General features: G+C 37.4%; 1 long non-coding RNA gene across 1 annotated transcript; it reads left to right on the top strand.

Moving 5' to 3' along the window:
• Window positions 1-25,433, top strand: LOC127651752 (uncharacterized). The gene is made up of 4 exons (XR_007971613.1): window positions 1-36; window positions 21,045-21,184; window positions 21,660-21,710; window positions 24,725-25,433. It is a non-coding gene; the product is annotated as an uncharacterized LOC127651752 (long non-coding RNA).
• The last annotated feature ends 291 nt before the right edge of the window (window positions 25,434-25,724 follow it).

Raw genomic sequence — 25,724 nt, forward strand, 5'->3', positions numbered from 1 at the left:
GAACAGCAAAGTTGGTGTGAGTGAGAGCGTCTCTGAGTGAGTTTCTACTTTCTTATATATATTTTTTCTTTAGTATTATTGAGTTGGAAAAAAGTTTGGGAGTGGGGTTGTTGTGTGTTTTTGGCTGTTTTTTGTCAGCGTGCTCTGAACAATGGAGACAAATGCGGGAGTTTCCAGGGGTTGACTATCAGGCATGGTTGTAAAGTTATGACTGATGCCTCTGTCTCGGTGGAAGGTTGTTTATTAGCGGTGAGCTCTGTAGTCGGTGGATTAAATATTTCATCTGCATCACGCATGAACAAGGCCATTGTGTTTTTTCTGAATGACATTCAGATGGTAGATACTTAAAGATAAAGACACAGTTGTGCCTGTTTTGCCATTGTCAAGTCCAACGAAGAAAATCGTTCTTTCAAACGTTGCACCGTTTGTAAGCAGTGATGTGAAACATGTAATGTCGTTTAGACGCCAAGCGATTATGATTTTGAATTCTCAGAGTGAAGCTCTGAATTTGTCTGTAAAGCTGAAACTTGATGGTAAAGATTATACAATTCGGAGACTATGAAGATATGGGGAGCAATTTGGATGAGAATAATTTGACTGTTTCAAGGGCACAGATACTGTTTACTGTTGAGGGTAGGAACGAACTTTATTCAGTTAAGCGAATTAAAGACTTTCATGATTGTAATAAAGTACTTCGTAAGCCTAAGATTGAGACTTTCTTTCCTGATTTGAGTTTGTTTTTGGCATCTGGCACAGCAGCAATGATAAAAGCTTCTTTTGATGAGCTTGATAAGCCTAAAAGATATCGTCTCAAGAAGATTCTGAGCAATGTGAGAAGGTCTTTGAATGGTAAAAAATGAATAGTACAGTCATGAAAGACTTAATATTTATTTTCTTTTTTATTTCTTTTTTTTTTTCTTCTAGCATCATGGCACCTTTAAGTTTTGGCTTTAAATAAAGTGAAAAGATCATCTCTTTTTGATTATATTATTATGAAGAATGGTAGTGTAGTTTTCTTACAAGAAACAGATTTGAGTAATCAGACACTATGGCAGAGTGAATGGAATGGAAAGGATGTTTTAAGTCGTGGTTCCAGTAGCAGTGTAGGAGTGGCTATTCTTTTTGGATCTGAATTTAAAGAACAACATGTGAGTCTTTTTGATCTCCTCCCGGTAAGAATGCAAAGAGTAGATGTTACTTTACATGGTCTTAATTTCTCACTCTTTAATGTATATGCCCCTGAAATTGGGACAGAACATACCCTTTTCTTTGGAAAACTTAACACAGCATTAATCATTGTCCCACAGGGTCGGATTATTGTATTGGCTGGAGATTTGAACTGTACCTTAGATCACACATTAGAAAGGAATCATGAAGAACCCCACAGTCACTCAGCAGAGGCTTTTAGAAAATGTATTATGATTTTGTTTATGTTTTGAGAGAAGAATTTCCTAATATAAAACAAAATACATAAAAGTAAATTCTAATATGGTTTCTGCAGCAAGGCCTGACAGAATTTATGTACAAAGATTTTTTTTAATAGTTGCATTACTCCCACTTCTTTATCAGACCATCACTATACAGGTCCTTCTCAAAAAATTAGCATATTGTGATAAAGGTCATTATTTTCCATAATGTAATGATAAAAATTAAACTTTCATATATTTTAGATTCATTGCACACCAACTGAAATATTTCAGGTCTTTTATTGTTTTAATACTGATGATTTTGGCATACAGCTCATGAAAACCCAAAATTCCTATCTCAAAAAATTAGCATATTTCATCTGACCAATAAAAGAAGTGTTTTTAATACCAAAAAAAAGTCAACCTTCAAATAATTATGTCTAGTTATGCACTCAATACTTGGTCGGGAATCCTTTTGCAGAAATGACTGCTTCAATGCGGCGTGGCATGGAGGCAATCAGCCTGTGGCACTGCTGAGGTGTTATGGAGGACCAGGATGCTTCGATAGCAGCCTTAAGCTCATCCAGAGTGTTGGGTCTTGCGTCTCTCAACTTTCTCTTCACAATATCCCACAGATTCTCTATGGGGTTCAGGTCAGGAGAGTTGGCAGGCCAATTGAGCACAGTAATACCATGGTCAGTAAACCATTTACCAGTGGTTTTGGCACTGTGAGCAGGTGCCAGGTCATGCTGAAAAATGAAATCTTCATCTCCATAAAGCTTTTCAGCAGATGGAAGCATGAAGTGCTCCAAAATCTCCTGATAGCTAGCTGCATTGACCCTGCCCTTGATAAAACACAGTGGACCAACACCAGCAGCTGACATGGCACCCCAGACCATCACTGACTGTGGGTACTTGACACTGGACTTCAGGCATTTTGGAATTTCCTTCTCCCCAGTCTTCCTCCAGACTCTGGCACCTTGATTTCCGAATGACATGCAAAATTTGCTTTCATCCGAAAAAAGTACTTTGGACCACTGAGCAACAGTCCAGTGCTGCTTCTCTGTAGCCCAGGTCAGGCGCTTCTGCCGCTGTTTCTGGTTCAAAAGTGGCTTGACCTGGGGAATGCGGGGATGTTTCTACTCCAGACTCAGTCCACTGCTTCCGCAGGTCCCCAAGGTCTGGAATCGGTCCTTCTCCACAATCTTCCTCAGGGTCCGGTCACCTCTTCTCGTTGTGCAGTGTTTTTTTGCCACACTTTTGCCTTCCCACAGACTTCCCACTGAGGTGCCTTGATACAGCACTCTGGGAACAGTCTATTTGTTCAGAAATTTCTTTCTGTGTCTTACCCTCTTGCTTGAGGGTGTCAATGATGGCCTTCTGGACAGCAGTCAGGTCGGCAGTCTTACCCATGATTGCGGTTTTGAGTAATGAAACAGGCTGGGAGTTTTTAAAAGCCTCAGGAATCTTTTGCAGGTGTTTAGAGTTAATTAGTTGATTCAGATGATTAGGTTAATAGCTTGTTTAGGGACCCTTTTCATGATATGCTAATTTTTTGAGATAGGAATTTTGGGTTTTCATGAGCTGTATGCCAAAATCATCAGTATTAAAACAATAAAAGACCTGAAATATTTCAGTTGGTGTGCAATGAATCTAAAATATATGAAAGTTTAATTTTTATCATTACATTATGGAAAATAATGACCTTTATCACAATATGCTAATTTTTTGAGAAGGACCTGTATGTCTGTCACTGTCACTTCATCACAGAGCACTTTTTTTGGAGAAGAAGAGTGCAGATAGGAAAACCTTTAGTCATATGAAACTTCCAGAAGGGAGGGAAACAACTGAAGAACATGACATAATTGTTTATGCTTTGCAGTTTTATGAAAATCTCTATAGAGCGGAACCATGTGTTAGAGAAATAACAGACAAACTTCTCCGAGATCTACCTAATCTGACGGTAAAAGATAATTCTAAACTTGATCAACCATTGCATATGAACGAACTGACTGCAGCAATTAAAGATCTGTCTTCAGGCAAGTCTCCGGGTTTGGATGGATTAACTGCAGAATTCTATAAGCAATTTTGGCCAGTCATTGGAAAAGACTTGTTCTCAGTTTTTTTTAGAGTGTTTTGATAGAGGCACTTTACCGGTGAGTATACGGAGAGCAGCGATTACCCTGTTACCCAAGAAAGGTGATCTTAGGGATATAAGAAACTGGCGGCAAGTGTGGAGTGGTGGTCTAAGCACCATTACTGGTAATCTGGTAATCAGAAGGATGCTGGTTCGAGCCCCACAGCCACCACCATTGTGTCCTTGAGCAAGGCACTTAACTCCAGGTTGCTCCAGGGGGATTGTCCCTGTAATAAGGGCTCTGTAAGTCGCTTTGGATAAAAGCATCTGCATAAATGTAAATGTAAATGTATCTGCTTGGAATTGACTATAAAATACTGTCCAAAGCATTAACGAACAGATTAAAACTTTAAAAACTTAATCTAAATTAATTCACGCTGACCAGTCATATTGTATTCCTAAATGCACAATATTTGATCATTTGTTTTTAATGTGTGATCTGATTTCTTTTGCAAGAGACAATAATCTTAATGTAGGATTTTTATCTTTGGCGCAGGAAAAAGCTTTTGATCGTGTTGATCATGGGTTTCTTTTACAAAGTTATTGTATGCTGATATATATAGTATCTTCAAAAATAATGGTTCACTCACAAGACCTTTCTCAGTCAACAGGGGCATACAGCAAGGATGTAGTATGTCAGGCATTTTATATGCTATTGCCATTGGACCATTGCTAACTGTTCTGAGATGCCAACTTGGTGGAATCTCAACGGTAGGACCTTCTACTTCAGAGATGGTAACAGTTAAACTCAGTGCTTATGCAGACAATGTTACCGTGATTATTAGATCAAATGAGGTTATGTGCAACCTGGAAATGGCCCTTGAGACCTATCAAAATGACTCAGCTTGGATTAACTGGCAAAAAAGTACCTTTTTGTTATTAGGCAAGTGGGAGGAAAGAGCCTTTCCAAAGCTTCCCCAACACTGCTCTTGGAGTTTAGAGGGGTTCTCGGAACTGTCATTGACCTCCCTAAGGAACTACTACAAAACCTACAGAAACATTTTGTTGAATTTTTCTGGGATGGTTTACACTGGCTTCCTTCTGTTATTTTATATCTGCCAGTAAATGAAGGAGGACAATGACTGATCGAGCTATCTGCTAAGTAAGGCCAAAGCTATGAGACTAAAATGTGCCCAGAGACTACTTTTCTCTACAGACTTTATTCCTTGGTTGTCATTTGGGTTAGCTATATTAAAATCTATTTGTGGTGTTGAGCTTGATACGCAATTGTTTTTGATGTCACCATTTAATAAAACAATTACATCTGAAGTAAATTTTTATGCATCTGTTTTAAAATCTTGGAATGTGTTTAAGTTGTATAGGTCTGAAAATGATCATTATGGCTTGGATGAACCATTGTTTTTTAATCCCTTTTTGGGAAATATTTGTATGTCTAATAGTGTAGCTAAGTCATGTATGAAGAATGGATTCACTAAAGTGGGACATTTGATTTACTTAAGGTACGTACACACTGCCAGCGACATCGCGCGCGACAGCGACTCAATACCATTCATTTTCAATGCGAGCACAGCGACTTCCGGCGATACGAGCTGTCGCGACCGTTGGCGCTAGATGTGGGCGTGTCCAGCGACGCGACAAAGTTGAGAAAAGTTCAACTTTGGAGCGACTAACGGAAGCGTACTGTGTACTGATTCCATTTATATTTAGTCTTTTCCCTACAAAATGTTTGTTTTTAGTGGCAAGAAAAGAGATTCGCTGTCAACAGCAATGGAATGACATCCGTGAATGTCATTTATAAACGTTACTAGGCAACCAGTAGTGGGAACACCCACTAGCGACTTCACCGCCAGCCACTGGCGACCTGCAGCGATAAAGTCGCTGGCAGTGTGTACATAGCTTAAGGCTCCAAAAAGTGGAGATCCGCTGAAGATGCTAGACAGGTTGATTTGAAATCTGTGAGGGTAGTGGAGCAGTTGATTTCAGGCTTGAAAGCCGCTTTTCCTCCTCCTCTTTTTCAGTTTTTATGTTGTGCTTTAGGGGATGGGCCCATAAAATTAGCTTTTCCTAAATTAAGCACATCACCTGAGGTTTGCCATGAAACCAATCAAATTAGAAAGCTGTTAAAATTTGAAGAATTAGAAAGGCTGAATTTTCTAACAACGGGGAAAAAGACATATATCAGATCTGTGTAACAAACGATTTATTTTAATGCTCTTCATGATAGATGTGATACAAAATGGAGAGGAAAAACTCATAGTTGCAGATGATATTGTGCCCTCCTGGAGAATTCTTTATAAAAGTCCCCTTCCAAAACGTTCAGGAGATTTGCAATGGAGAGTATTACACCGTGTGTTAGCAACTAATGTTTTTGTTTCCAGATTTAACTCGAATGTTCTTTCTTCTTGTCATTTTTGTAATTTGCATGAAACAATATTTCATGTTTTTATTGAATGTCCAAAGTTAGTGTCACTTTTTGCATTGTTGGAAAGGATTATCGAATGGTTGGGTTTTGATTTTAACAAAATAATTTTTATTTATGGGTGTAGGTATTCTAAAGTGTCGAAGGAATTATGTAATGTTGCCAATTTTATAATTGGACAAGCAAAATTAGCAATTTGGAAAACTTGCAGACTTGCACTTGAAGGACGAATTATTAATGTTATAAATATTTTTAAAGCATTAGTGGAATCAAGAATAAGGGTTGAATATGTTTTTTATAGAACTACAGGAAACGTGGTTGAGTTTGTGCATAAATGGTGTGTAAATACTGGCTTGCTTGTACTTTGTGAAGATGAGTCTATCATTTCATTGGTAATTATTTTGAATATGTTTTTTTTTATTATTATTATTTATTTTTTATATGGTGTGATGTGTGTGATGATTGATTAAATACATTTTAAACCTCTCTCTCCCTTCTGATTTACCTAAAGCATTCCTTACACATGCACCTCTGACCCTCATACTAAATTGTGGCTGATTGAACTACTAAGCTTCAGCATACACACGCACGCACGCACGCACACACACACACACACACACACACACACACACACACACACACACACACACACACACACACGTTGGTCTACCTATCATTATGAGGACTTTCCATAGACATAATAATTTTTAAACTGTACAAACTATAGATTCTATCCCCTTAACCTAACCCTCACAAGAAACTTTCTGCATTTTTAAATTTTCAATAAAACATTGTTTAATATGATTTTTTAGCTATTTAAATTATGGGGACACTATAAATGTCCTCATAAACCACATTTATAGCTTAATACCTTTGTAATTACCACTTTGTAACCAAAAAAACTGTCCTCGTAAACCAAATAAACATGCCCACACACACGCACGCACGCACACACACACACACACACACACACACACACACACACACACACACACACACACACACCTCATTCCTCACAAACTCACCCTTAGGTGTGACAGGGATCATCCATATTTAACAGCATGCAGACACACATTTACATTAAAAATGCAGAGTGGTGTCTTTTTAATCCAGACACTGCTATATTTATTATTAAACCTTTGTCTTTGGGGTCAGATCACAAGATTGTGGTTGTCCGTCAACATTACTGCTCACTCATCAGGCTGTCTGACAGTACATCATACATATCTAGATCTACTTTGAGTCACCTCACTCTTTCAAAGTCATATAAATATCTTAGACCTGATGATTAAATCTTTTATGATTAGTATTAGGCATTCTTTATTTCAAAGCATATTTTCATAGAATTTTAATTTAATTACATATTCATATGTATCTCTGTATGTACATGTAAGGCATCATAAGGTTTTTTACACCCCAAAATTAAAATGTTGTCATGTTTTACTCACTCTCATGTTTTTCTAAGTCTGAATAATATGCTTTCTTCCATGGACCTCAAAAGGAGATATTAGCTTCAGTCACCATTCACTTTCTCTGTATGGAGAAAAAAAAAAAAAAAAGATTAAATAAAAGTGAATGGTGACTGAGGCTGTTAGTCCATAACTTTTTGCTTAACATCTGTTCCATGGAAGAAAAAAAGTCATACTGTTTAGAACAACAGAAGATTGAATAAATGGTGACAGAATTTAAATTTAAGGTGAACTGTCCCTTTAAATTTCAAATATTTATGGTTTGAGATTATATTTAATAAAATGTTGTTTCAATAAAATCTGGCATTGGATTGTACCTCACAACAGAGAGCCGGGCCAACTTAAAAACTCTTGACCTGTCCCTGACAGCATCTAGGAATCTGATTTGTGCATAGAGTGTGAGTGACGCATATCATCTGCTTCCTTTTATCTTGCATGTGCATCTTGCAGACCTGGAATGGAGAGCTGTGTAAGGAAATGGCTTTGATTTAGCATGTGCATACTATACTCTTTCTCTTTCTGCCTCTGATTAAAACATAGACTTCATGTCCTTTTGATTATGTTCTATATATTATATTTTCATTATAATCTACATAGAATTCAAGAGTGAAGACATTGTTCTATGGTAAATAAAAATATTCCACATAAAGGGATCTTTCTGCATTGCTGTGGCATTTTGTAATGCACCACATGTTTGTGGTATTTTGGGAAATACAGCCCTTGCATCCTTAAACTTTAGGACCGTCATTAAATATCGTTACATCAATTATGATCAGCACGTTATTTTCTTGATACATTTTTGAGGCTTTGACATATTAACATTAGCTGACATTTAAATTTGAAGCCTGATGTATGTGGTTTCCAATTCACAGTCCAGGGCCTGCCCTTGAATTTTGGGGGCCCTTTGGGGGACCTTCAAGTACACCTATAAATTGTGCAAATAAACAAGTCTATTTATTTTAAAGTGTAACACTTAAAATGCAAAATGCAAAACTATCAACTGTAGTTTATCAGAACAGGTTTAACTACTTCAAAAGTACAAAAAAGAAAGAACACAATTGTTTTAACTAACCAAGCACATCATATGCACAAACTAACAAGTATATTTAATGAAATTCTGTCCAAATGAAAAAGAAAGAATTAAATTACCACACAGAACACTTGCTGTAAATAATGGCATATGGTATGTCCACCCTGCTGGTGTATAATAAAACAGAATATTATACAATATTGTGATAAAATATTATATACTGTGATAGCTTAACTACACAGCTGGCAGTGGGAAGAAACACTCCTGATGTGTTACATAATGGTACCTCATCATTGTTGTCTTCAAACGCTGAAAACGGCTTAAGAGAGGGCAGTTTCTTAGGAAACACCTCTACTTTCGTTTCCCTGGCCCGTGAGATGCCGAGCCACTAGAAAAATCCGCCAACCACATGTTTCATATTGGGATAGGCGTGCGTATGCCTGTCCACCCCTTTCTCTGCACTGCCTAACCTTTAGTGAACACTTTATTTAGACCTTTTGTGTTAATTTTTCTTTAAAATAAGTGACTTTCCTATGGCGTTTAATGTGTCTTCGCTTACATAGATTGATAAGAGGAAAATGCTGAAATAATCAAAAGGTGGACTCAAACCCAGACCTCCCACACAACTTAACAGCTGTCTTATTAATGTCACCACATCAGATCTGAGGCTGAGGGAGATCAAATTCACATACTTATCTCTCCATGTCTTCAAAGCATATGCAATATTTCAATAGTTTTGACAGGTTCCATCAGACTATTGGCATGCATATAGATGGTCTGTGTGCCAGTGCTATATTAGCTTATTGCAAATAATTATATGGCTATACTAAACCAGTGGTAGGAGGGCCCCTCGTTGCAGCAGGGGCCCTATACAGCCGCATATGTCGCTTATTAGGCAGGGCCGGATCTGTCACAATCCGTTGGCCTTCCGTTTAATATGGTCTGGCGTTCTAGCTTCTAACATTTACTGAAGTTAATACTAAGTTATCGACACCTCTGTCACTCCTACATTTGTGCAGCTGATGTTCTGTTGTGGGTAATATAATGGCTGATAAACAAAGGGGAAAGTTTTGGGACAAAAGAAGCAATGTTTGAATAATTTAAGATTTTTGGAGCTGGCCAATACCTAGATAAAAAAAGGCAGAATTGTCATACTTCGGGAACACAAACAATTTAATATCCCATATGAACAGATGTCATGGCGAATGGCTTGTTGTGCACTGAAAGGCAGTAAACAGGTACAACGTACAATTGCAGAAGCTTTGAACCCTGGGAAAATATATAAATGGATTCACCACAGGCCAAGAAGCTAATGAATTGTGTTGCTACGTTTAGAGTCTGAGATATGCATGTGCTTATCGTGATACCATTTTTACGAAACATGTTAGAGGAAATGAAACCAGGGTTTAAGTTACCCTGCCATTCACACTTTACTAACATTTTGTTGAGAAATATATAAAGAGACAGAGACTATGGAGCATGCATATCTTTAGAAGGCTGAGGGCATCGCACTTACTACTGACTCCTGGAATTCATGAGCTATCGACGAATACTGGAAAGCCTTTGCAGTAGATTTAAGGCTTCGGTGTAGCAGTGAGTAGCCCTATTTTTATCTGTACAAAAATGTGATATAGATAATTAATCATCTGGCAAATTGTATGATTATCAATGCGTGAAAAAGGCATTGATCCCAAGACTATTTAACTTCCAAATGTATTTGTTTATCTTTAAACAGGGGCTCACATACTCTTAAGACTAACACTCACCTCACATGAATGATGTACTGTTTTGTAGTGACCGAGCTAAAATGTCCATGAATTCACAATTATAGTGGGTTTCATGTTGTATTTCCTTAGGTTTCTTATCGGGTTTTGAGGCCTAGATGAATATCAATATGAATATATTATATACTATATATATATATATATATATTTTTTTTTTCCTGGTATTATGTGGATCCTGCTTTACTGTACATCTCTTTTTAAGTGTTACTTAGAACATACAAATAAGTAAATTAATGCAAATGTTACCTGTACATTTAATGGCAGATCAAATATACGTATTCCACTTGAGTGGTTGTGATTTGAGAAAAAGCACAGACACAAAAAGCACCTCTTTGAGCCCAGATCTTGGAGTGTTAGTGGTGGTGAGGGGCTCTTTGATGGGTCCGCCTCAGTGTTCACTGGAGCCTTTCGCATATATATGGAATTTTTGAATATCTAAACCATTATTTAGCATCTAAATCAGTTCTGCCTGTCTGACTGATGGACAATTTGAGTGTGACCCACGTCTCCCTGCATGTGACCTATACTGTCCACATTCTTGCGTAGGGTTATAGATGTTTTGGTTATTTTCTGTGACTCTCACCATTTTAACATTTTTGGGGAGGCATTCATGAAATATGTATTCATGGATAATGGATTTTACATACCTCTGTGTAATGGATTGACCCTGGAATACAATCAGTTCATTGAGTGCTTCTATTTGCAAAATTATTTATTTTATGTTTGTCTTTTAATAATGAATTAACAGATTTATCAGTAAAATATAACGGAAACACTTTAAAATAATGTTGCATACTGTACATTAACATAACACAATTGCTCACATGATCTAACAGTGATAATACTTCTTGCATTTGTTAACCTTGGGTTAGTGAACATATCGATATTTATATATCTTTATTTGCATTTTTAAAAGTTGTATATGTTAACATTTAAGGCTACATGAATATATATATATATATATATATATACATATATATATATATATATATATATATATATATATATATATATATATATATATATATATATATATATATATATTAGTAAATACATTACCAGTAGAATAATAAATGCTGTAAAACGTTTTTTATTGTCTTTTCACAATACCTTATGCATAAACAATTATTAACTAATGTTAACATATACAACCTTACTATACAACTTTACCAATATTATATTTTAAAATGTAACCATAATGCTCAGCAAATGTATTTAAAAAAACATGTAATTCATAAAATTTGAATGCATTGGAATAAATTGTAAAAACAGCAAAAATGTACAACAATCTGAAATAGAATTAAATGCATTTTACATTGATTAACATTAGTATCCAGTCCAACATAGGTCTATTATAGCATGTTTCATTCAAGATCATTTCAATGACATAATATCAATGGCAATCCAGATCTTTGATATTTTCATAATACTGTGTGGTTAGGGGCAGATAAAATGTTTTCATATCATATATGTGCAACTGAGGCTCAGTTGACCAGCAGGATCAGTCTATGATTCTACACTGACTCTTGTCTTTCCTCTGGAGCTCTCCGTGTAAATACACAATGATTTTCTATTAAAGATATGGATTTTTATTACTGTGTAAATAGATTTTCTCTCTATATCTCTCTCTCTCTCTCTCTCTCCTCTTCCTCTCCCTCACTTCCATGCCTGCAGAGAACACACTGAGTCCCAGAGCTGTTTAAGACAGAGACTCAGGATTTAAGCTAGTGGCAGTTCACTTGGGAGCACTAGATGAGTTTTTAATTCTCAGCCCGTGTGTGTCTGAGCTAGGAGAAAAGTGAGTTTGATAGAACTCACACACTCACACACACAAATGCACAGACTTAATACACACATGCAAATAACATATATTTTTTGTGTGCAAATCATTTAAAGAACATTAGAAATGCATTTTATACATTTGCATACAAAACATAAGGAGACTGTTTATTAATATTAGTATTATTACTTACTACTGCATTTTAATGTTTATTATGTACATTGTTTATATTATGCATTTTTATATATATATTTTTTATTTTATTATAATTTTAAAGATGACTTTCACTTCTTTCACTGTCGAAAAACTGGAAAATTAACTTCAGAATTATATTATACAGCATTAATAATTTGTTTGTTTTGTTGTTGTTTTCATCAAATTTTGTCCTTGTCATCAGGAAAGTTTGTTGACTTAAATTCAAAATATTTATTTCCTGAAAGCCTTGTCCTGTACTGTTTACAACAGTTGCTGTAAAGTTATTCTCAGTGCAGGTCATTTTCCCTGGCCCATTCTAATTCAAAAGTAAGAAATATGTGAAATTTTAGATGAAAGAGATGATGTGTACTTAATACTATGGCCGCTACACTCTTTACACAGCGTCAATTTGTGTTTTGTGTCCGTAACCTCTGTTTGACTGCTGATGCTCATAAATATCACCTGGCTTCTGAGAGAAATTTTTCTTGTCAAATTAAAAATAAAATAAAAAAATAACAAGTTGTGCTCTGTTTCATACTCAGTGACTCATTACCCCAGTTAGAGAGCCTGGGTGTCAGTATATCACCCTGAGAGCTCCATCACCTGACCTCAAACTAGGACCCACAATTCTTTTCTGCGTGTGCGTGAGTGAATGTGCTTTATGACCTCTGAGAGAGATCTAAAGACCTCTGAGAGTATATGTGAGTTATGGTGGGACCCAGTGGTTTCTAGTGTGTAAGTGTGTGTAAGTGCAGATGAGTTATGGCAGGGTCCAGTGGCTGCTCTGATGAAGGGGGCGTCCGAATTTACGGCTGTGCCAAGTTCACTACTTTGACTTGGATACAGAGCAGACCCCTAACTAGAGAGTGAGAGAGACTGACACCTCCGCCCCCCCCCCCTCCCCCACACACACACAGTTACACTCTACTATTTCTTAGTTTACTGTGTGTGTGTGTGTGTGTGTGTGTGTGTGTGTGTGTGTGTGTGTGTGTGTGTGTGTGTGTTTGTGTCATCTTTTACCTAACATGACGGGGACCTGTTATTTTTACATTTAGTATCAGTATTTATAGTTTCTAAAATGAAATCCAAACCTCTTTGTAGCAACCACAAATTTAATTAAAGATAATTTGGGAATTACCTTATCACTGACTGATTTATTTAATACTAAATAGACATTCATATTCAGTAGTTCTCTTTTATAGGGATTGTCGTGTTGCTCTATTGTTTCAGCATTACTGCAGCACTCTGTAATGATGTTTTCTATTTCTGTTTCAGAGCCATTCTCACATAGACATGGACCACTAATGGGTATATCTATATTGGGATGTTTTGTATTGGACTACCAAAGTATGTACATATATGTGTGTGTGCTGTTTGTTTGAGGACTCTTGGGAATCGAGAGTGAGGGAAACAGTGAATAAATAGCACACACAGCTAGCCTCCCTCCTGTGTCTCATCGCTCTGATCTGATTGCAACATAAATATGGCGTCTCAATCCAGACTGCCCTTTCTAAATTATTTTTCATGCAGCCAAACTAAGGGACGGTGAAAGTGTAATGAACTACACATCAAAACAAGGCTCAAATGCACAAACACAAACACACACTCACACAAGCTGAGCAGACTCAAAGTAGACCTCCTCGAGAGCTGACACATTTTACACTGATGGTAAGACTACATACTCATGAATATACAAGGCCCTATCAATTTATAATGAATTAAACATGTGCTTTGTTAGAAGTGTGATGAAGGCCCAGTCTGGACCCACACAGAGGAGTTATTATAAAAAGAAAACAGGTCATGAGTCAGAGCACTTTATAATAAGAAGCTCCTTATTTCTTTAAGGAACTATTTTTATAGCCTATTAACTTACCCTTAAAATTAGGTTTGTTGGTGTAACCTAATGTGTGTCAGGCTGAATGTTAAATAATGTTTTTGACATGAAAAGTTTTTTTTTAATTTAGATGTTTTTTTCAGTGCACATTTGTGTAATAACATGAAAAAGAAACAATAGGCTGTCAATAAGAGGGATATATGGGGACAAATGACAAATACTTGTTTGTGTGATTTTGCTTGTGTGTGTCTAATTAATAATTAGATAATAATGGTGTGTGCCCTCTTCCCCTAATCAGACACCTCGACTACCAGATTTTACCACCTGTTGTTACTTGGTACTATTTCATCATGCTGTACCATTTAATGACAGATCCTTTATTGGTAGAGAGACATCTGGTAACTCAATGGTGTGGATTTTAGACTGAGTGCTGGCTGCTCTACATTAGATGCTAAAAATATACCAGTCTTCTGAAGTTGTGGCACAGGAAGACAGTAAACCCTTTCATTATTTCCACCCCCTTTTTTAAATAGTCAACAAATCCATCATATCTGGAGAACAGGTGGCACTTTCTCTGTGTCCCACAGGTCTGAAACTCATCTTAACATTTTTAAACATCACAGAGATGCTGCTAACGCTCCATGTGCTCTGTGCTGTATTTTTAGAAAGTAGAGCTGGGCCTTTCCTGGAAAACTGACTTACATATCCATCCGTTAGAGAAAAGGGACAAGGTTAAGAGATTAACATTTTAAACCATAATGATGATACTAGTGAGGATGTCTGAGGTCAGATGATTTAGCCGTGGAGGCCAAATGAGCGAGATCAAGAGCCATTGTTATACTCTTTTATTTTGTGATTTTTACTGTCTGTTCCAGTCAGAATCAAGCATGTCTACATGTTTTCTCTTCTTTTAAAGCAAAAAAAAAAAAAAGAACCAAAAAATCTTCAAATGTATGTGATTTTTCAATGAAAATCTTGTCATCTGTTGTGTTGAGCAGTTCACAGATGCTTGCATGTTCATGTGAAAACTCAAGTTCTCACCGTATTGGATTGACATGAAGGTGAGACTTAATTACAAAATTGGCAATATAAAATTTTTTGGTGAACTATTACTTTAATGTTTTAGTAAAATAGCTGGCCAAGAGCCTTGATGCCTTTTAGCTGTTTTAGAAGGTTTGGGAAGGTATACTGCATGTGTATTTGTGTATGTCTGTTGATGTGTGTTTAATGTTTAAGCATGATGTCCCTCTCCCCTGTGATTGCAGTAAAACTACCAATTAACCCACACCAATTAGTGTGAAGCTCTTTACTACAGAATGTTACCCCCTCCTGCACTTCCAATCTGTCACTTTTTGTGTTTGCATGTGGATCTCTGGAAATGTGTTTGGGTGCATGTGGTGTGTTGGTGTGTGTATGTTTACAGTGTATAAGATTGTAAGCTTAATTTCCAGTCCAGAGTTTAGCTTGTAGAGAGCACCCTGAAATTCAGCCTAGCATGTGGGCGCGTGCACACACACACACACACACACACACACACACACACAGACACACAGACACACACACACACACACATATGCAAACACACTCTTGCCCTATCCAACCATTAGATTCATGTACAGTATATTTGGCTTTCTGTCCTCCCTGGTGCTTAATGCATGGATGCCGTTGAGCTGCTCTGTCTCATATTTTAAGGTGTGATTAGGCCTGATCTCAGATCAGAGGCCTATGGAAGGAAATTTCCTGCTGCTGTGGGGACTGGACTGTGTTGTCTTTGGCTTAGCTTCACCCTGCCTCCGGCCCAAACATCACCTTTCTACCTCTCTACCTCACCATTTGAAGTGCAGTGCTGGCACTCTGTGATGTTACTCAAAAAGGAGAGAAATATAGCTGTTAATGAATTCCGGATTGCCGTAGTTGAGGATGGACAGATAGGAAAGTGTGGGAGGAAAAATCTGACTTTTCCAGTTAAAAGTGGACCAGTGTGTTTCCTGCATGTGCTAAAGACAGAAACCTTTGAAATGTGTGCTGCCCTGCAATATTAATAGATTTTCAAATTTTATCAGATTTTAAAATTGTATTATGCATCACTGAAAATGCACTATTGCACTAAGTGCATTATTAAATAAAAAATCTAAAGGGATAGCTAAACCAAAATATGAATATTTGTCATAATTTACTCACTTGATGCCTAGTTACTATTTCACATCATTCATACAATGTAGATGAATGGTGACTGAAGCTGTCATTCTGTCTAACATCTCCTTTTGTTTTCTATCCAAGACAGTAAGTCATATGGTGTTGGGATAACATCAGGGTGAGTAGGAATAATGACAGAATTTTGTAAACCCTCTTTATTTGCTATTATTAAAGATACTCAAAGGAAATAGTTTATGCAGTGTTCAATGGGGTGTTAAAATGTTTTGGAGATACATATTAATTGAACATGCTGTAGATTTGCAATAGTGCTGATACATTGAAGATGTTCCTTTCTGAAGGTTTCTATGCAATCCAGACTAGTTGTCTCATGCCCTTGACTGACACATATTACATCAAACATCAGACAAAAGAGTCATCAATATTGTGATGATATCACACAGAGCACGTCCTAATCTGCTGCGTTATGAGGAGGGTCAGCACTACAATGCTAATAAACAATGATTTGTTATCTTGATATATCTAACTTTCATATCAGCTGTCTTTCAGTGGATTTGTGTGTTCTGATAAAAAGGCAATACACAGCTCCTGCTTGTATTTGATTTGACTGTTTTGTAAGCTGTTATAATATAAGCCGCTTTTATGCCCATCTTTATTACAGTGCTACTGTTGGTGTCTGTATCCTTTGTTTGGACATGACATACTCAGAGAATATTTTCAACAAATTAATCTATGTTTGCTAATTTACATCATTAGTTGCAAATGTGACGCTCTTGTTCTACCCGCTCTGTACGGGACTCGAACCAACATCTCCGGCGTGGGAGGCGGGTGCTCTAACAAGGATGCTAAAGGCTTCAGCCTCTAGCATCAGTCGCTAGAGCACCTCTTGAGGTCAGAAGAGTGAGGTTTACACATTGCACAGCTATCTACCAGCTGGCTCCCCTTACACAAACATAATTTTTATGGTTAAATATTGTATGTATTAACTTGAGTAATCTCTAAAAGTCTTTATAGGCATGTGGATTTCCGATATTGTATTTAAGTTACATTCACTTAAAAGACTTGACTGTTGAATTTGAATTATGTCGTTTGGTTTAAACAGCAGGAAACTTGTCTCTACAGTTGACTATGCCATGAGATACGTGCAATTTAAATTTTGAATAATAATATGCTCAATATATTCTTGTCTGTGTTTGTGTCAATGGTTTAGAAATGCAGACATGAAAAAAGTCTTGGGTTACTGTCATAACCTCTGTTCCCTGATGGAGGGAACGAGACGTTGTGTCAATGTAGTGACACTACACTCATTGGAAAAGGCCAATGAGAATTAACGAACAGAATTTGCACCCCCGGACATACGGGTATAAAAGGAGAGAAAAGCGTGTGTCTGTTCAGACAGGTTTTGAGCTGAGGAGCCGAGAGTAAGGTCCCGGCCATTTCAGCGGCTTAGTACAGTGTTGTGGCAAGAGGGACACTTCTGTCTCCTTCTGTCACTCACTCAACATTGTGTTGATGTAGTGACACTAGGGGTCCCTATCTAAAAACACCACACTACTGAACGTGTTACGTGGACTGCTGATGCCGGTGCAAGCAAGCTGTTTCATGCAAAAATAGCAGGTGCATCAGACTGCACTTAACCTTCCCCAATGCCCCAAGAGACATCATATAATTCCCCACATCCCTGAGGGAGGGAAGTGACGTAATTGGCCTGGGAGCAGGCCGTGCCTTTTCTCTCTCTATGTTTTTTCTCCATAGAGTGTTAGATGCGGCTGGGGACGTCTAACGCTATAGCACACATTAGGGAAGGCATTCATTTCCAATCCTATTCTTTCAGGGTGAAAACACCCCGTGAAGACCACATCCTGCCCAACAGGGGAATGATCACTAAGGGAATGATCACGTGTGATGTACCTGGAGGCGGGGCCTCGCGGCTGGGGTGAGCAGGCGACGTCACGTTGGGGAGCATTGCTTAGTCCCAAGGTGGTTGTGCAGAGGAGAGGCCCGAAGCACTTGAGGCGCGAGTGTGGTGCAGTTGGGCAAGTGAAGGAAGAGGGTCCGCGTTCATGGGGGTGTCTGATCGCCATGAGAATGACGGTTGTGGGCACCGGCTAAGTGACACAGGGAGTGAGGAAACTGCTCTTTTTTTGACAATGTGGGTACCGCAGCCAATTGGGGGTGTGGCAAACAAAGAAAAGGAAAAAAATATTCTCCACCCGGTCCTCCACTGGGGGATGGAGGGGTCTAGACACCAGCTCCATGGCAGACACCATCTCTCTCACTGGGTTGCCCATCTCAGGAGTGCTTTGGAGCTTTCCGAGTCTGGGAGGTGGTCCATGAGACGGGGGGTGTCTGCCTCCTGCGGGGAGCTCTACGCTGGGGCTGAGAGCTGGGCCCGGGCTGGAGCTGCCAGGAATAACAAAAGGACGGAAGGGCATCTTGAAAAAGACGCATCTTTATAAAGACATTCAACGTCCAAGTGTTACGCTTTTCGAGAAATATACTCTTTTAGAGAAATAAACTCTTTTTGGTGGCTGTCGAAGCACCCAGGGGCGTAGTCCGCACTGGGGTGCAGAGAAGAGAAAAGCCGTTGATTTGCACTGTATCTCCAACAGCATACACTGAGGTGAGAGGTGAGTGGAACAGCAGTGGATTAGTTAAAGGTGAGTGGAACAGCAGTGGATTTATTCAGCTCGCTGAAACAGATCTGCTCGGCTCCAGAGAAAATATCTGTCTGAACAGAGGCATGCTTCCCTCCTTTTATACCCGTATGTCCGGGGGAGGGGCATGCAAATTCTGTTAGCCAATTCTCATTGGCCTTTTCTCAAAGACAGAGTTAACAGAGGCTCTCAAGGGAGACCCGTAGTGTCACTACATCGACACAATGTCGAGTGAGTGACAGAAGGGGAACTGTACCTTGTACCTGTTACCACTGATATAAATATAGAACTGGATTGCTCATGACTGGATTGCTCATCACTGCGCCACCATATTGCTATGCCCAAACATTCCAATGTCCCTATTGAATTAATAGGAAATCATCACTGAGTAAACATTAATCATTTTATCACTGATTTAAAAATTTGCATGTACATCCCTACAATGCAAACATCCTACACATGTAATTATTCATTAATTTAAAGACCGGAATTTTTCCAGTTTATTGAAAGTAAGTTATATCTACTGTATATCAAACAGTACCCACATTTAACAAACTTCATCAGCAAACAGATCAGCTGAATGTAAACAATTTCACTGAAACTGAGGTAAGATACAAACAGACATTTTCAGACTTATTTACTGTGATCATGGAAGTTTTTGTTCAGTGTTACTTATTTTATGTTTTTATAAAAAATTTCCTCTTTCTCACGGACATTTGAATAAGAGCGCATGCTCGCTCTCCCTCACGCGCTGCGCCTCAGGGAGACACACAAATCAAAGCTGGTTCAAATTAAAATTATATGCCAGGTTTAAATGGCAAACAAACATGTATTTATGACATGTATCCATGTATGGCTACAGAGAGCACTTCAATATGAAAACAAGCAAATCCTTTTGGCATTTGTGGCAATTTAGAAATCCCGGTTTGACTTTTTTAAAGTTCCATTCGGAAGGAAGGATTTTTTTGTCACCCTAAACATGCAAATTTTACAGCTTTTCCTACTTTCATTACAACTTGTGGACAGTTTTGCTGCTTCCTTTGGTGATTGTTGTGCTGTACTGAGACTGAACACTGAGGCAGGTGAATGCTCTGACATCGCGATCGACGTATACCTTCTCCCTCATAACAAATTTTATACATAACAAGCAAACTAAACATTAAAAAATATTGTCAATAGAGGGTGTCATATCCACAGTTTGGAGATGGTGAAACCGAGGTGTTTTCGACTGTCAGTCTTTGTTGCTCTATTAGTATTTGGGCATACAAAGATGGCTGCTCGAACACTTCTGGTGGCTTCACCTGCTGCTGGCAGTTTAGGTTGCATCAGCAATCCAGTTATATCAGTGGTTATTATGTACAATTAAAATCTTTGTTAAGATTGCATGTGTGAGTGAGAGTGCCAAACTGAGAGAGGAAACTGGAAGATTTAAGCTGCAAGTCATTATTTTATTTGTTTATTTAGTCCATTTTTAACAAATGAAGGAATATTAACTGTTGAATTACTGAAATTGAATGCACGTTCAAGGTGTTAATCCGGATGCGAAGTGCAGTGATTGTTACACCACAGGTGTGCATTAACTTTCAAAACTTTTTTTGATCACGTTTTTCCACTTTTGTTTGTTTTCTCAACAAATTTTCAGGTTTTTATCTTGGGTTGATCACTTTTTGTATACCTGTAACCGAGCGATGCAGTGTTGCGGATGCGGGCATGATAGAGATATGCCACATATAAATTCAAACATTAGTGGAGGCTGAAATGCTATAGACATTCCTTAAACTATTTTAATAATTTTAAATAAGCAATATTTGATGACAGACCAACGCACCACCATGTGTTGTGCATTCAACAGTCTGGAATCAATAATTCCGCTGATCTAAAGATTATCACATACAATTATTTTAGCAAATTTTCTCAAATGTTCATTCTCACAATGCTCTTTTCTTCAGGGTTTTACTATAGTAACATTAATTGTACTATCTATGTCTGTAGCAACGTTTTTTTACTATAGTAAAAATTTAACAATGATTTTACTACAGTAATACTGCAGTATCCTTATAGTAACCATGGTTTTAATAAAATAATGTTGTTTTAACTATGACTGTAGTAATCATGGTTTATTTTGTGTTCTGGTTTTACCTCAAATACCATGGTTTAATTTAATTTAAACAAATATAATGACAGTGTTTGTCTTTCTTTTTATCTTTTCTTTGATAAGACTTCTCAGTTTGCAATCCTGACTCCACTTCAAATCTCAAAGAGAAATGGGTGCCTGTGTTTAAGGACAAGATCCTGCACTTTGCCAACAGAGAGACGTTGCTCTTCATCTGCTTTTCAAAGTGGAAACTATGACAGCAGGTATTGGGGATAAAGAACATTATCTGTATTTAAGAGAACAGCAAGACTGTGCTGTCATTCAAGTTTACCTATTTAAATTACATAAAGGAAATAGTTTACCCCAAAAATAAAACTGTCATTACTTACACTCATGACATTACACTGCTTTTATGTCCATTTTGGAGGTTGACAGACTGGTCACTATGTCCTGACATAATTTGGGAAAAAAATAATTTCAAGAATATTCAAATTTGTTCCATTTTTATGTTCCATTGGAAAAATTACAACATACAGGTTTAGTACGACATGAGGTTAAAGTAAATAATAACTAATCAAGAGTAGTATTCTTGCAAAGAGTAAATGATGATAGAATTTTCATTTTGGGGTGAATTATTCCTAAACTACATAAATTAATTTCAGATCATAAATCCAAATGCCATAACAGTCATATTTTCTGGTCCCTATTGTGGTCTCAACATTGATTCACGATTGGAAGGAACATTTTCAGACCCAGCTTCATTGGAACCAGGAAAGCCTTCATTGGCATGTAAGTTAACACTGGCATAAAATCATAGGATTAAATACTTACACATAAACATTTGCACGTACATGTAACGATGTGCTGGCACTGGCAATGATGAAGATGATGACGTGAAGATGAAGAACTCACAAGCAGTTTATTGAAATACACAAAATCCAAAACCCTAACTATAGACATAAACTAAACATGAACATGAACAATTAAAATGAACATAAACTTGACTAAACTAGACTTAGCAAACAAAGTACATCAACAATACGTGACAAGAGACAATGTGTTGTTACAATTTACAGTGAAGTTTTTGGTGTTACTCAGAGAACAGTATATAAATGTAAGTCTTTTGAACTAATACTGCTTAATGTGACACCATCAGATATAAATAAAAAAATATCTGTCGTCTTTTGTCCTTGCTACAATGTATAGATCACCCGGGCCTTATTCTGATTTCCTTGGTGAATTTGCTAATTTTTTATCAGATCTTGTAGTTACTGTAGACAGAGCTTTAATTGTTGGTGACTTCAACATTCACATAGATAATGAAAATGATACATTGGGGTTAGCATTTATCGATATTCTCAACTCTATTGGAGTCAGACAAAATGTAACAGGACCAACTCATCGCCATAATCATACGCTAGATTTAATTCTGTCATATGGAGTTGATGTTGATAATATAGAAATTCTGCAGCTGAATGATGACATCTCGGATCATCACCTTGTCTCTTGTATGCTGCAATCAGCTAATGTTACTCAATCTACACCACACTATCGTTCAGGTAGAACTATTCTTTTGACCACTAAAGATAGCTTCACTAATAATCTTCCAGAGCTATCTCATACACTCAATAAACCCCAAAGCCCAGAAGAACTTAATTAAATAACCAAAAATATAAATGCAGTCTAATCTAGCACTCTTGATATTGTCACCCCACTTTGAATAAAGAAAATTAAAGAAATAAGCCCTGCACCATGGTACAATGATCACACTCATGCTCTCAAGAGAGCAGCTCGGAAAATGGAGCACATGTGGAAAAATACAAAATTAGAAGTATTTCTTGGTGCATGGAAGAATAGTGTCTATAGATACAGACAGGCACTAAATGCTGCCAGGTCAGCATATTTTAGTAAATTAATAGAAAATAACCACAACAATCCTAGATGTTTATTCAATACAGTGGCCAAATTGGTTAGGAATAAAGCCTCAACAGAACCAGATATTCCATTGCAGCACAAGAGTATTGACTTCATGAATATCTTTACAGATAAAATTGAAATAATCAGAAATAAAATTGGAATTATGCAATCATCTGTCATAGCACCTCAGAAAACAGTCTCTAATAATTTTCCTCACGAAATCCTTCTCTGTCACAGGTCATGAAGAGCTAACAAAACTTATCGAAACATCAAAAGCTACAACATGTTTGTTAGATCCTATACCAACTAAACTCTTAAAAGAGGTATCCCCTGTAATATCAGAACCTCTTTTTAATATTATTAACTCCTTGCTATGCTTAGGACATGTCCCAAGAAACTTTAAAATGGCAATTATCAAACCGCTTATTAAGAAGCCACAACTTGATCCTGGAGAACTTGTTAATTCAAATCTCCTGTTTATGTCAAAAATACTAGAAAAGGTAGTATCTTCCCAAATATGTTCATTTCTACAGAGAAATAGTATATACAAATAATTTCAGTCAGGATTTAGGCCTCATCACAGTACAGAGACTGCACTTATCAGAGTTACAAATTACTTGCTCTTATCAGCTGATCGTGGCTGCATTTCTCTTCTAGTGCTTTTAGATCTTAGTGCTGCATTTGACATGATAGATCACAAAATTCTGTTGAATTGGCTAGAGAATTATGTTGGCATTTTTGGAGTTGCATTAGCATGGTTTAGGTCATATTTAGCATATGTAGCATGTAAATGAGAAATTGTCAAACCAAACATAAGTAAAATATGGAGTGACACAGGGATCAGTTTTAGGGACTCTGCTTTTCTCCATGTATATGCTTCCCCTGGGAGATATTATCAGGAATCATGGAATAAGTTTCCACTGCTATGCCGACGATACACAACTTTATATTTCTTCAAAACCTGATGAGATTTCACAATTCTCTAAATTAGCAGAGTGTAGCAATGAAATAAAAGGTTGGATGGCCATAAATTTCCTTCTACTCAACAAAACAGAGGTACTAATTATTGGACCAAAAAACTCTAAAAATAATCCATTACAATAGTATTTGACTCTCGATGGATGTACTGTTACAACATCTTCAACAGCGAAGAACTTAGGTGTTATATTTGATACCAATCTGTCCTTTGAAAATCAAATTACCAATGTTTGTAGAACAGCATTCTTCCACCTAATAAATATTGCTAAATTAAGGCATATGCTCTCTGTTGCTGATGCCGAAGGACTAATTAATGCATTCATGACCTCAAGACTAGATTATTGTAATGCATTACTAGGAGGATGTCCAGCAAGATCAATAAATAAACTTCAATTGGTTCAAAATGCAGCAGCCAGAGTGCTAACGAGAACCAAGAAATATGATCATATCAGCCCCATTTCATAATCATTACATTGGCTACCTGTTAAATTCCATATTCATTTAAAAATTCTGTTAACTACGTACAAAGCTCCGCACTACTTAAGTGACCTTCTATCACGCTATATTCCATCACGTTCATTACGATCACAAAATTCTGGCCTGTTAATAGTTTTAGAATATCAAAATCCACAAAAGGAGTTAGATCCTTTTCGTATTTGGCTCCTAAACTATGGAATAGTCTCCCTAACACCGTTCGAGATGCAGACACACTCCCTCAGTTTAAGTCTAGACTAAAGACTCATCTATTTAGCCAGGCATACACCTAATTTATCCTCCAACCCTCAATTAGGCTGTTTTAGTTGGGTCTGCCGTAACCAGAAACCAGAAACATAGATCATGATTTATAACTCTGCAATAAATTGAATGGCATCTATGCTTATATTATTTTATTTGTTTCTCTGTCTCAGCCTATCCTGAGGTCACCAGAACCGGCTGGATCCAGCACCATTCATGCTTCTTGTTGGACTCCACTGCTACGTGTCACTGAATGATGATGACTAAATGCAGCGGGTGCCAGCCAAACATCACTTTTGTCTATTATGATGGACTGCAGGGGATGAACTGATGCCAACTCCAACCATAAGACATGGTATACTTCATATGCCATTGTCTGAACCTTGGATTTAGGATGGACAACACCGAACCTCACCGAAATTACAGGCCAGGTTGAACTGCGTTTCACATCCCTGATCTGCATCACCTCGGTCTATTGATGGACTACGATCTTGAAATGGAATGCATAGACTAACAATTGCCAACAAAAGCCTTCATCAGCCAATTAACAAGGACAATTGCACCTATGTGAACTTCTGCAGTTAATGCAGGACAGACTTCAAAAGACATTGGTCATTAATCTTAAAGTTCAAACAAAATCGATGTTTAAACACTGACCCTGAACACTTACTTAGTTTAATAATTTTAAACCATGACTTTAACTATACATAAGTAATATTTACATTATATTCATGATGTTAACCAGAGGGGAACTGGCCCCCACAGTGAGTCTGGTTTCTCCCATCTTTTGGCATTTTGTGTTCCTTGCCACAGTCGCTTTCAGCTTGCTCACTGGGGTAACAATAGTTTTTTATCTAATTACACAATGATGATTCATCGACATTATAGACATTACAGATTTAGCATCTGATAATGCCTGATCTTCTGTAAAGCTGCTTTGAAACAATGTGTGTTGTGAAAGGCGCTATACCAATAAAATTGACTTGACTAGAAAAGACTAACAAAAAGGAGGAAATGATAATGAAAGAAAGCGAAAGAGTAAAATGCTCAAATTGCCTGTGATTGATTCCCTGACAGTCTCGCTCACCATTTGTCTTTATGACAAAATCAAAACATTTTTCTTTCAGAACTCACAAACAGGCCGTATCAAGCAGTGAGGTAAATTAGCATCTT

The sequence above is a fragment of the Xyrauchen texanus genome, chromosome 1 (genome assembly GCF_025860055.1).
Source record: "Xyrauchen texanus isolate HMW12.3.18 chromosome 1, RBS_HiC_50CHRs, whole genome shotgun sequence".
Taxonomy (NCBI): domain Eukaryota; kingdom Metazoa; phylum Chordata; class Actinopteri; order Cypriniformes; family Catostomidae; genus Xyrauchen; species Xyrauchen texanus.